At 47.0% G+C, this 14462-nt stretch overlaps 1 protein-coding gene across 4 annotated transcripts in view; it reads right to left on the bottom strand.

The window, feature by feature from the left end:
- Positions 1–14462, bottom strand: part of HMGA2 (high mobility group AT-hook 2) — an 80432-nt gene that overhangs the window by 54088 nt on the left and 11882 nt on the right. The window lies entirely within an intron of this gene.

The following is a 14462-nucleotide window of genomic DNA, read 5'->3' as shown; positions in this document are numbered from 1 at the left end:
GGCAGTTTCAGGATTCGATTCGTGAACCCCAGACCTGGCACGATACATGGTTTGATTGGATTAAATCAACAAAACCTCGGAATCGACTACTTTCTTCTTGGTCAATTACTCAGGCCCAATTAAAATGGCGGCCACCCCAACATCCTGCCTCCTGAAGGCGGGAAACCCCCTAAGAGCCACGCCCAGCGTGACGGCGATGACGCCACCAAGCCACGCCCATCACCTTCCCGTCCAGGGGCACAGACATGGTAAGAGATGCAAGCTTTTTTCCACAAACTATTTTTGCACTGTCCGATTAATTGAATAATTGCACCAATAAGCTGGTCGAGCAATTGATAGCCTAAATCATTACATAACTCCATTAAAATGGTTTTCCATACTTAAGTTAATTTCACACATTTGAATAATGCAAGGCAATAGTGAGCCGCTTACGTATAAGTTATCATTAAATCTCACATGGTAAACAAAGCCATTGATTACATCCACGCAAAAATGCTTTTACGTAATCATTTATTCTAAAATATATATCTGGCAATCATCCATCTCAAAGTACTGCAAGGCACGCACTTTACAGACCTATCAACGGGCTGCATATTGAAACCTTAAGGCAGGAAGAAAAAGTTATCGGTATCAAGCGAAAGAGAAAAAAGGAAGAGTTAAAAGTCCTAAACGGAAAAAAATGTGTGTGGATAATGAGGTGATGAAGCCAGCTGACTCCACAATGAACTCGAGTGAAGGCTCTCGGCTTGGGGAGCCGCTCGTTGGAAGGATTTTTTTTTGTTTTTACTTTTTTTTCAGCGCGATGACTCCACCATGACTCACCCCGCGCTCACCGTTACTCGTCTTTTTAAAAACTCGGCACACTTTTCGCGTTTCCGCTTTCCCCCCCCCTCCGCCCTCACCCCGGCTTAGTCACCAGCGCGGCGCTCGGCGCGTGCACGGGCCGTTCGAGTCAGTGCGAGGGTATTTTTAAACCGTGGTGGCGGCGGCGGCGGCGGCGCTTGCCAAAAGGACTCCGCGCGCATGCCAGATGGGACAGCGAGCCTCTTCAGCGCCGACGAGGAGGCGAGCTGGCCGCCCGCGTTAAACCGCACTCGCCACTCATTCCCCTCCCTCTGCCGCCGCTGCTGCCACCACCGGCGACGGCACTCGCCTGGCATGCAGGTCGCGGGTTCGATCACCACCCTGACATGCCTGTTGTATTATTTGGAGTTTGCGGTGTTTCTCTCCGGGTCCTCCAGTTTTCCCCTCCGCATTTAGAATCAATGTGCATTTTGGAGTGTTTGGCCACTATAAATGTCCACACGACAAGCTACTTCTTCATTGACCTATCGTTTGTGGACAGGACGCTTGTGAAAGAGCTGTATAGCTCAGTGGGCCTTACCTGGTAAAATAAAAAAAATAGTTTGCTTTAGTTTGAGCTTAAACTCTGGCGAGCGGACACGCACCGGTCCACTCCACGGTGCTCTGGCTGCGCAAAGCTTAAGCTGCCTCTTTCGATTCCTCGTTTAAGCCTCTTTCCAAGCTCCAGCTCAGCCGAGAGGCAGTGTCATTATTATGATTGCGAGATACACGCACTTCGCCCGGGAAAGTCCCTCAATGTTCAGTTGTGAGATCCTTGTCCCAAGGCCTAACTGCCGTCTTGTTGTGAGATCCTTGTCCCAAGGCCTAACTGCTGTCTTGTTGTGAGATCCTTGTCCCAAGTCCTAACTGCCGTCTTGTTGTGAGGATCCTTGTCCCTAGGCCTAACTGCCGTCTTGTTGTGAGATCCTTGTCCCAAGGCCTAACTGCCGTCTTGTTGTGAGATCCTTGTCCCAAGGCCTAACTGCCATCTTGTTGTGAGATCCTTGTCCCAAGGCCTAACTGCCGTCTTGTTGTGAGATCCTTGTCCCAAGGCCTAACTGCCGTCTTGTTGTGAGGATCCTTGTCCCAAGGCCTAACTGCCGTCTTGTTGAGAGGATCCTTGTCCCAAGGCCTAACTGCCGTCTTGTTGTGAGATCCTTGTCCCAAGGCCTAACTGCCGTCTTGTTGTGAGATCCTTGTCCCAAGGCCTAACTGCCGTCTTGTTGTGAGATCCTTGTCCCAAGGCCTAACTTCCGTCTTGTTGTGAGATCCTTGTCCCAAGACCTAACTGCCGTCTTGTTGTGAGGATCCTTGTCCCAAGGCCTAACTGCCGTCTTGTTGTAAGGATCCTTGTCCCAAGGCCTAACTGCCGTCTTGTTGTGAGATCCTTGTCCCAAGGCCTAACTGCCGTCTTGTTGTGAGATCCTTGTCCCAAGGCCTAACTGCCGTCTTGTTGAGAGGATCCTTGTCCCAAGGCCTAACTGCCGTCTTGTTGTAAGGATCCTTGTCCCAAGGCCTAACTGCCGTCTTGTTGTGAGATCCTTGTCCCAAGGCCTAACTGCCGTCTTGTTGTGAGATCCTTGTCCCAAGGCCTAACTGCCGTCTTGTTGTGAGATCCTTGTCCCAAGGCCTAACTGCCGTCTTGTTGTGAGATCCTTGTCCCAAGGCCTAACTGCCGTCTTGTTGTGAGGATCCTTGTCCCAAGGCCTAACTGCCGTCTTGTTGTGAGGATCGTTGTCCCAAGGCCTAACTTCCGTCTTGTTTGGCCCTGAAGAGGGCCGTTGGCGTGGCTCGTGCCGTTGCTCTGGAGACCGGGAGATCGACGATCGATGTTCGGTCGCCACGTTGATGGCAATCGTCGTGATTTCGCACTTAACAGAGTGGGGCCGCGTGAAGGCTGCTGCCATCTTCCACTCCCGAGAGCCAGTGTGTGTCAAGCCCGCATGGGAGGGGGGGGGGGAGTGCTGATTTCTGGCTTGAAAAATGTACATTGACCGTGGTGAGGACACATTCTGCCTCTCACACAAATGAGTAGTGATAAACCATCAACATTTATTGTCATGCTATCGTATCAACGTGGAAGAAACGTGTCTCCACTCCTGAAATGCACAATAGTGCGGCGTTCATATACAGCAGCCCTGTAGTCTGTGATGGAAACTACACAATCTCATGGCAGAGGCCAGGCCCCCCCAACCCCCATAGTAGAGAGACAAGGGTTTGTTTGACCATGTATACAAATGTAACTTTTGGACATTTAATACATTATTTCACTACCCACAATGCGCAATAGCGCCACGTCATAAATCTTATCCCCATTAGCAGCCATGGTCAATCCACTGTTGGATTAAAGCCTTCCTAAGCCGCAGCTATTACTCGTGATTCTGCGATGTAAGACATTTTAGATTGCGTTACTTCACCAAGTACAGCAAATACCAACAGCTCACTTTGAAGAAAATATTTTACATCGATTTTATTTTGTACGCTAAAGTTATACAACAAATGTGAATTGTATCATGATTGTTTTTAAAACGACAATCGTAATTACACTTCCCATGATAACTAACATTATTTATAAATACATTACTTATAATGGGGTTGAAAAAAGACACTTCCTGCTGCAAATGTACAGCATCTGTATCCAGATGTTCCGAGGCTTTTGGCGACACTGCTCATTGAGTTCACGTGCTCAGAAATAAAAACAAAACATAGTCCGCTTAAAACATTCCAGAAAAGACTCAGCGTGGCGACCCCTCCCAGGGTTTTGCCATGCGGCCAGCTGGCCACGGGAACACAGCGGCTGCAGCGGCAGCATCAACGCGCACGTGCGGTGAGTCAGCAGTGCGGGATCACATGATGCGGGGTTTGGGGCAAAAGGTTAGCAATGACGAAGACAAGGACTGGAGGAAGCTCGTATTAGAAAATACAAATCTCTCTACCCCCAGCCACAGGGCAATGACCTTGCCACTGTCCCACCACGATAGGCACCCCCCCCCCCCCGCAACAAATACAGCATATTATAATCTGGTAGGTAACGCAAGTGTGATAAGAGATGTACAACTCTAGTGACACCGGCCACACATTTGGAGTGCGTCGTACTTTCCGGAGAGTTCTATAATCTGGAGACTTTGGTGCTCTTTCAGTAACCGAACCTCCATTGCCGACGCTACGGAAGCCCCCCTTGAAAATGCGTCCATGATGCTCAATTAACTCTTAACTGGTAATAAATTCATGGATATGAAAATACAATAAATAATTGCAAGCATGGTATAATAATTATTATAATATTAATAATAGAGTGCATTTTTATAGCATTTCCATTTTCAGAGCAGCGCTCATTTCCATTGGTAGCTGCAGCCAGGTGGAAATTCAAACATTCTCATGGTGAAGCCACTCGTTTTACCATGAGCCACTCTCGACTTCCCAGAACGCGGCCCTCATTTTGTTGACCCAGGAGGAATGATTGACCGATTAGTGCCCCAAGCACGTTAGGAATAGCGTGGGGACGATTAGTAAATTAATCAACAATAATCAAATGTAACTAATCTTTTGAGAAGGATTACTCAGGCGCCTTCAAGCCACGCTCAGCACAACACGGCCGATGGTACCGGACATCACCAAAAGCCCAGCCATCACCTCCCGTCCAGCGGCACACACGAGAACAGAGGTTAGACTTTTATTTTTCTCAACTCCCGTATTTGCAAGTTATTCGATTGTTCAAGTAATCGGATCGATAAATCGGGAGAGTGAGCAATTACTTCAAATCACACACCTGGAGTGCACGGGTGGCTACATGGCTACTACACACAGTCACGCTGGAAACCAGCATCTCTCATTGGTGCCGACTCGGTTTAATGCCACAGGCACTGACGCCAAGCCAACGCCCGAGCCAGCGAGCGAGATCGCCTCTCCGGGTAAATTTGTTTGGCTCATGGTACGCGGTGTTCCCGGGCCGTCCGCGGTGCCCGGGAGCTCAGGTTTGAGGGGCGGTGTGAGCCACAGGAAGCCGAACCCCAACCCACCCACCCAGGCCACACCATCACGGTCAAAACAATGGGCGTGCTTCACCGCAGCAGCGCACAGGAAACGCGTGCGCGCGCGCGTGCGTGCGTGTTCGTGCGTGCGCTGCCCGCTTTTCATTTCAGCGAGATAGGCGCGTTACATAAAAGCGAGAGACCGTATGTAAGCCGAATGCGCGCAAACACACACGTTACATAACTCCCCCCCCCCCCCCCTCAAAGAAAATGATTTGAAGCAAACCAACAAGCAAGAGTCACAATATTGATTTCTGAATACCACATGGCCTTAGAGAAATATATACACACACACAACTTTAGCAGTTAAGGGGGGGGGGGGAATAAAACGATATTTATGTACATACGTACACACATCACGCAAGCGATCTGGATAGAGCACATTGCCTAGTAAATTGACACAGCTAAGGTAGATGTTCTGACCTTCACTGCGTCGGAAATTGCCCCTGGCTCGGAGCCACATGTAAAATCCTCGCGTGTTGCGTTTTGCGAGCATGACAACTCGCGTGCGTGCGCGTGCTGGCCACCCACCCCCGCGTGTACCGTGCCGGCCTTCATAGGCGCTGCTGCTCCTCCTTGCTAGCAGCACTTGCCCCTACAGTCTGTGAAGGCTACACGGGCGACCCCAAGTCCTGTGTGTGTGCGGCTTCGAACAAGCCACTAGAATTAAACTGCAGTGGCGCTGGGTATCCCCACGACGACTTGGTTTTTTTTTTACAGAGCACTACTCAGTTGCTAATCAGAGAGATTACAGAAAACGCATGTTCCCCTCGAGGTCACGCGGCAGTACAAGAATGGCAGCGGTTAACGACGTACGGGATGAAAGGCAATGGGGCCTTGGCGGGTGTATTGTGCGAGTAAGGGCGGAAAAAAATGCAGCACGCGACAAACCCACCGCACCAACGAAATGTGGGGGCGGAGTCGGGGCAGGTGGCACGTTAGGTCTGGGGTCAACGGCCAACCTTAAGGTCACTTACACGAACTTAAGGGCTCAAAATTACCAATACCCCGCCACATCGTTGTTATGATTATTACTGCCTAAAAATCTGAGCCATTAACGTGCACTGCTCAGCCGATGCCCTTTATTTAACCAATATGGAGCTCATTAATTCGCCGCAATGAAGGTCTGGGGATATTATTCAGGGACAAACATTTATTTTTTAATTTCATTAAAATTTGAGGCAAGTCTGGATGGATATCATGACACTCGGCACACAGTGGCTACCTGTTCTGGCAACCAATTATTAATGATCCACTGCAGCTGAAGGAAATCTCACATATTTCTCGTCACATTTTAGATCTGCTACTGGAACTCGAATACAGCAGCATTACCCCATCTCAAGGTCGGAAGATCGCAAGTCCCAATTCCACAACGAGGCTGGACTCCCATCCCTCCAGAGTCACTAAAATGTCAACACAAGAATGGTTGTCCGAAGGAGAGACTGGGCCACGCCCACGGTAATGTGATGTTTTCGATCGCAGTTTTGGGAGTTGCCTTTCGGAGATGAGGACTGCCCGATGAATGTTTCAGCGTGGACACAAACGTCGACAAAGTAAATGGACCGGAATTCTACCACCTGCTCTGTGCACAGTGGCTCAGTGACAAAGCTATGCCAGCCACCACAATTTGCCGCATTTGATGGCCCGCATTAGTATTATTATTGGCCCGCAAAAAAGCCAACAATGGGGAGCACAAGGTCAGATTCCGTGCGCAATGTGTCGTGCATTCACTTATTTTGTGCGGGGTTCCGACTGGTTTGCAGGGGGGAGGGGGTGGAAACCGTTTCACTTTTCCCTCCAGAGGGCCAGCACCCTGCTCGAAAGCATCACGCGACGCAAAAGGGAGAGCGAGTGGCAAGAGGGGGCCCAACAAGTACGTGAGAAAACCCTTCGTCGAGAGACAAAGACCAAATACTGAGTTTTACAAAACTTCAAAAAAACACATTTGCACAAATATTTGAGGGGCATCAAGAATGGTTTTCTTATGGAAAAATTGGCATCGACCAAAAACAATGTGGAATTTCCACCGTCAGCTCAGGAATGCCAATGGAAATGGCACAAAAAGCCATTTTGTGGTGTCCTGTTAATGCTTCTGCTGCTTACGCAGAGTCAATATTCGTTTGAGCTCAACTGTGCTGTACGAGTTGTGTTTTATGTACTCAAAAAACGTCCTTTCTGGAACCGAGAGATAGTGAGCAGGACCTCACATGTCAGGTATAAGCCTCGGAAGTCGATATCATATACGTAGTACTGAAGATAAACCAATAGACCTCTCGCCTAAAAACTAAAGGAGTATCCTTCAAACTGGACTGGGGTCAGACTGAATTGAAGTAAATGCTGATTCATATTTTTTTATCACATTTTTGGTGACAAAAGCCAAGACCACCACCACACTTCTAAAAATCCTGCTTTCATCTCAAAATGGAACCCAAAAGCGGCGCAAGCGCTAATAGGAGAATGTCCCGCGGGGCCACCCAACCGCCTCGACAAATACAGTGCCATAAACAAATATTTACGTCATCGTGATCTATCTTTTTACTTCCACCCAATCTCGCTTCAGACCCCTCGCCTCCACCCCACGCCCCCCCCCCCCCACCACATCCCAGGCTCACTGGAATATGCAATGAAATACTGTCAGCGTAATCGCTGGTGCACGCATGAAGTGCACCTCTGTGCACCTCACAGGCGGGGATTTGTGCATTGGAGTTAAAAGCGCTGTATAAATCACCCATTTGTTATGCGCCGTGCTCATATATCAAGACTCGGGGCTGTGGCGTCAACATGCCCAGGTCTCCTCATCCAGAAGTTGAATGAGAATGGCCAATTGTATACGCCAGTACGAACGCATGTACAACAACAACAACCGCCATTCGCTACTAAGTGGCGGTGACGTCACCGCGACGCTTGTGCCAGGCCATGTGCACCTTGAGGCCAAGTGAAGTGTCGAACGCCCGCTGGCAGGAGGTCACAGGGCAGACCCAGGTGCCACGGGTCGACTGACTGAGATGACTGGCTGATGCACCACCTGTGCCCCCTACTGTGCCAACCTGCTGTGCTTTAGCCACCCGGCGCTCCGCTCGTTGTTGTGAGCGTCACTCCTCCGCCCTCCGTTGTTGCTGGAGGGCGACTGCCTCCAACTGCCCAGCAGTGTCCTTCACGAGCCTCCTCCACAGAGGCCGATCTTGACACCGCTGGTACCGGTCATCGGCAAGTCCACTCAGCTCCACGTCCTCCTGTACCACGTCACTCCATTTCTTCTCTAGCCCGTGCCGCGCCCGTTTAGACCCCTCGATCCGGCCGACCAAAAGCTGTTTAGGGCATGCCGTGGCCGGGCATGCGGGCTACATGACCCAGCCAATGCAGCCTTGACTGCCGGAGGAGCTCACCGATGGGACCTTGCCCAGATCTTTCAAGGGATTTGTGAGCTCCTCACGTATATGTACACACCCATACACACACATGCAGTTACTGACTAAATGACACATGCGTGCACAGAATGGAACCGCAAAATCGCAGCTCCCTGAACCATGAGTAGAAATTCTACATTCCTATGGTGGGGCCAGTATGTTCACAGGACGACCATATCCAGTATCAGAGGTCGGCCATAAATTGTTTCAGAATAGGAATTTAAATATTCGCAGAAAAGTGCCCTGTTGCTTGGGCGCCACGGTAATGAGATGTTAACTACCTCGCCTGGTATACATAGGTGGTGGCGAGTTCGATCCTGACCCTAATGCCCGCTGTATATTTGGAATTTGCATGTTCTCCCCATGGCCGCGTAGATTTTTCTCCAGGTCCACATTTAGAATCAACGTGCATTTATATAAATTGGCTTCTATAAATGTCCACATGATAAGCCACTTCGTTGAGCTATCATATGTGGCCAGGTCGCTTCTGAAAAAGAGCAAAACAATCAGTGAGCCTTACCTGGTAAAATAAAAGTTTAGCTTTACAAGTGAGTGGCCTCTAGCATTACTGCACCAGTCAAACAGCAGGATCCATTTATAGATACCCCACCTTATTTATAATGCCCCAATTAATTTCTTCTCAACAGGTGATGGAATACTAGAACAGCAATGGTCTACAGATCTCACAGAGGAAAGTGCTATGAGATGCAATAAATGCATTACTGAGATTTCTCGGAGACTTGTAGAGACCTTGAAATATCGTTTTTTTAATCTAACATTCCTTCTCATTATTTTGGAATATCCTTGTAGGGGAGTCAAGATATAGTACGGATGGCAGAGCAACAGGCTCCCATTTATTAGCTGAAGTGTTTATATGCTGGCCATGAGTACGAGTAGTGGCCTGGGTAGACTCGCACCACAACCATCGTCTCTCCAGCCAATGAAACTGGCACTACCTGGCCAGACATCACCACCTGGCTGGTGTGATGTAAACAGGCGCTTTCTTACAGAGATACTGATGCCCACCACAGGAACGTCACATTTCAACCACAGGCTGCTAGACTACCAATCGAGGTACAAATTGCAAAAGAGTTGGAGCTTAGGAGAAATGTCTTTTGATCCAGCAAACGCATGATTAACCATTTATTCTGCCACTATTAAAGTGCTTAGGTGAACGATTTTATACAACAAAGATTATGTATATGTTATTGTTCCAACCAGGTTGTTAAATTGAATATCTGTTATTATATTATGTTTTGCCTTTGCATATGACTTAATATGTATTAATATTTGACCAATAAGTGGTGGTTTAATGGAAGGCCTCTTCCAAATATCACTCACCTAAATACGGCGTAAGGTTAAAGTATTTTGACTTAAATATATATTTCCTATTCACATGATACATTTTAATATTAATATACACAAGTTGTACAATGTATTACACGAGAGATGGTATTCCTTTACCAGGGAAAACCTAAGATTTTAGACCTTTTCATAAGGGAAAAAATCTGGATTTGTAGGCCAATACCCAGTAGTGGCATTTAATGATTTAAACTTAAAATACATTCATTACACTTATTTCTTCACTTTTGAATACACTGCTCATGATTAGCTATTTTAAAAGAGACAGCTGGATAGCTCTAATTACACGAGGAAGGGTTTTTCTGGTATTTTGTTTTTTTAAATGTTCGCAGAAAAGTGTGCCCTGTTGCTTGGGTGCCACGGTGGCTAGGAGATGTTAACTGCCTCGCCTGGTATACAGGAGTTTGTGGCTTCAATCCCGACCCTGACGCCTGCTGTGTATTTGGAGTTCTTCACTTTTGAATACACTGCTCATGATTAGCTATTTTAAAAGAGACAGCTGGATAGCTCTAATTACACGAGGAAGGGTTTTTCTGGTATTTTGTTTTTTTAAATGTTCGCAGAAAAGTGTGCCCTGTTGCTTGGGTGCCACGGTGGCTAGGAGATGTTAACTGCCTCGCCTGGTATACAGGAGTTTGTGGCTTCAATCCCGACCCTGACGCCTGCTGTGTATTTGGAGTTCGCGTGTCTCTCTCCCCGTGGTCACGTGGATTTTCCTCCAGGTCCCCCGCTTTTACTCTCCACATTTATAATCAACCTGCATTGAGTATTTGGCTGCTCTAGATTACCACGTGATAAGCCACTTCGTTGAGCTATCATTTGTGGCCAGGTGGCTTCTAAAATAGAGCTAATAGCTCAGTGGGTCTTACCCGGGTAAAATACTAAAAAAAGTTTAGTTTAAGAAACACTTTGGGACCATGGTGAGATGGAACCGTCACCAATGTGTGACAGATGGCTTAGTGGCAAAACACAAAATAACCCTTCTGCTCACAGAACCCATACAGGGCGGATTACAACAGACTCAACCGATGCGACGTGTACTTTGAATTTTGATTTAAAGCTTTCGTGACTGCAGTAATTCATATTCTTAGTTCTTTCGGTAAAGTCACGTTGAAGGGAAACAACAAAATAATAAAATATATATAAAACAATAAAAATTCTCACTGGTGAGAAAATTCTCACTGGTGAAAATTGTTATTGTTTTATATATATTTTATTATTTTATTGTTTCCCTTCAAATATATATAAAATAATAAAAATTCTCACTGGTGAGAAAATTCTCACTGGTGAAAATTGTTATTGTTTTATATATATTTTATTATTTTGTTGTTTCCCTTCAACGTGACTTTACCGAAAGAACTAAGAATATGTGTACCTTGAATGACAACAAACTTTTTTTTGAAAAAAAAATGCTGGAAAAATTTTTTTTACACAAAACTCTTTCAGACTTGCACAACAAACTCTGTCGCGTTCCAGAGCCCTAGAGCCGTACGCACGTGATGTGGGATCTTCCTGCGCGACTTGGGCCGGGAGCAGGTCTAAACTAGTTCCAAAGCTGCAACAACGTGGACCAACGCCCACAGAACACACTACAGCTCACGGACTGCCCCCTCCCTCCGCCCGCCCTGCAAATCAGTCCCCATGACTGTTTACAGAAGATAGCTGCAGCTGGAAGGGGCTCCGTGTTTGCCGTGTGAACACAACATACCTACCTTTGTTTTTGCCGAGCGGGGGCGACCGTTTTTTTTTCTCCCCATCCCCGTATGTGCAATCCCCAACCGCACAGGCATATCTAGCCGACAGCGTGCAGTTTTATGTCTCTTGCACCTTCCTCCCCGCCCGCAAGCAGCCCCGCTCGCTGCTAATTTGAGCGTGCACCTGAACTAGTTTCTCCGCCGCAACCGCAGAAGTGCAGGAGCACACCGCTAGCCGTCCACTACGCAGTCCCGCTCAGTCGCCAGTCAGTCCCATGAACTGCAGGGTTGTTGTTGTTGTCGTGCAGCTCTCGGAAGCGCTATCGCGGTCGGACCGAGTTGTTGTTTCAGCGCGATGGCTGACGTTGGACAACCGCGCCAGATTTCCGAAGATACTCCGAACGCAAATTATACCCCCAAAAATGCATCGGACAGAGGTAGAGCTTAACCAGGAAAAACATACCCAGATGCATTGCCATGCGAAGGTGTACACTGGCGGTCGAAAACAAATCTGAAATGGCTCTTGAAGCGAATGCCTGTCATAGCTGCATTTCCACATTGTATTCTCTTCAAATCCCCCACGCATATTGAGTGACATTGTCTCAATGAGTTCTCACTTGGATTAAATCAAGGCCACCACCACCACCTTTCCACCCATCTCCTCATCTCCACCTCGGCTACCGTGCGTGGTGAAGTATTATTAAATAACTCCCACAACCAAGGAGGTGTGGGGTTGGCCTTAACCCAGCAGTGAATTGACAAAAGGCTGCGAAATATTATAAATGAATCGCTCGGTTTTTTTTTGTATTTACAACGCACATTCTGTACTTACTGTAATGTTTTGTGCACTTTTCACGGGCTCCCATTGCATTTTTCATCTTGTACTGCTGATTTTATTGTTTTATTTGCCTCCCCCTTGTGTGTTAATCACACAATGTTTAACTTTTATTTTCGGAGATTTACTTTATTTTTGTTTTTTTCTCCAAATTTTGGCTTGCGCCTTTACTGCTGCACAACGGTTACACACCGTCCACGCCAGGTACGATCATCGCAAAAAGCCAATAGGGGAGGGGGGGGCAGTGGTTAGCACACTGGCGCTCTGAACCTCCGGAATCATAAGTTCGATAGCTGGTCAAGGCTAACGTCAGTGACGAATGATGTCTGAACCAGCCCTGGGGACTCAACTTCGACAACCCGCATTAACAAATCGTGGTGAAGTATGGTCAAACTACTCTCGTGACCAAAAGTTGTGGGGTGGCCCTTCATCCAGCGTGGATGAGGAAGGGGCTGCAACATATCACTATTACCCATTTTGATTAATGATCAAAGGATGTGGGGGACAGGGATGTAATGCTGCACCTCTGTACAACGTGATGAATAATAATCAGCGTCATGGTAAAGGAAGGAATTGATTATTTCTTTGTCTTGTTTACACCGTGTCATCCCGTCTCGTGTGCCGTGTGTGTACATTACCACGTGTTTAGTATCGGTCATTCAAACCCTAACCCTGAAGGGGAAAACTTATCATCACAAAATTTGCACGACTCAAAAAAAAAACACACAATCGATTCCCTGCACGGACGATTCTAGGAATGCGTGATCATGAGAGAAAACAACAAAAAATCGATTGCCGTTGATTAATCACTGCATGCCGAGTGATAGACTACGCGGTATAAAGGGGGCTGTGCCACACCGACCACATCAGCTTGTAGAGAAACGAACACCGCGGCCACCCAACGGCACGGCAGGCGGCGATGAAATGAACGCACTGTTGAAGCAAGTATATAATTAATTCACCAAAGCCGGCAACGTGCTCGCCTGTAATAGGGGTAGCCGCGCACACCGTGCCATGTATTTTATTTATTTGCAGTGTATGGGTGGCCACGTGAAATTTGTCCCGCAAAGTTACGTAAAGTAAGACTGCGAGGCTTCTTCGCTCCAGCTTATTTATAGCAGCGTTCGATTAACATGCGTAGGAAAGGGGGGGGGGGTGGGCAAAAAGCTACGAATGTAAAGCTACGAGGCACTGCTGAAAGGGGGGGGGGCGATTTCATTTCACTCAAGGTGTTTTATGCAACTGACCGCTGCTCCATAAAATACCATTCGCTGTATTAACTTACCGCAAAGTCCATTATAGTATCAGATGCTGAAGTTAAATTACAAATATTTTGGCCAAAGAATGAGGTCTTCAATGATTTGCGTGTGTTTGTGTATGAAATTTACATTACTTCATCGGAATGGGGAAAAACACTTATTTTATCATTATTCACCAGAAGTGTGAATAGCGGCCGCTGCTTGCTTCTCTAAAATCGGCTACACAGAAACCGTGGCCAAATTTGATTCACAATTTACATTTATTTGCAATGCTAAACGCGTTCTGAAAAAAACTACGTAAAAAAGATGTTTTGCGCGTCGCTGCAATTTTAAAAAATTTTCACGATTGGGGGATTTTTTTTTTACCATTTAGCAAATGCTTCGCTCTCTCTCTCTCTCTCATGCGCTTTCGGGGTTTGTAATGGTTTCACTTCGAACTTTCTGTACCTGGAACTTCAGTTCACAAAAATAAAAAAAATAAAAAATCCTAGCACGTTGAGCAAAAACGTCGGGAACATCATGGCGAGCGACACGCGGCATGGCCAGTAACCACGTCGGAGAGTGACGCGGCACGACCACGACAGCCTCCGCAGTAATATTACTCACCGACTCTGTTGAGTTGGAATCAAGCGCAGTACGTGAATGTGGGCACAATAAAAAAAACTGCGAGTAGATGCCACGTATTAAACTGTTAAACCAAAAAACATTTTTTTTTATTTTACCAAGCAAGACCCGCTGAGCTATACAGTTTCTGTTTTTTTTTTTCACAAGCCAGATTTGGCTGTCGCCTGGCGATGGCTCTTTGTAATTACTGGCGAAACATCGTACTCCGATTATAAATGTTGTGGATTTACTCTCCAACACACCGGTGTGCTATATTAGTGACGGTTGGCATGTTGTGTTGACGTGACAAACCTTACTAATTGGCTAAGTCGGGTGGTGGCAGGTTTAACGACACATTTATATTTATATGATCTAACCCAAAAACCTCTATTATGGATGACTTATCATTGTGGAAATGTACAGCAGCC

Source organism: Petromyzon marinus, chromosome 30 (assembly GCF_048934315.1).
Source record: "Petromyzon marinus isolate PM22_M1 ecotype Great Lakes invasive population chromosome 30, UKy_Petmar_22M1.pri1.0, whole genome shotgun sequence".
Classification (NCBI taxonomy): Eukaryota; Metazoa; Chordata; class Hyperoartia; order Petromyzontiformes; family Petromyzontidae; genus Petromyzon; species Petromyzon marinus.
The sequence above is the reverse complement of the archived record's forward strand: the minus strand, read 5'-3'. Positions and strand labels throughout refer to the sequence as shown.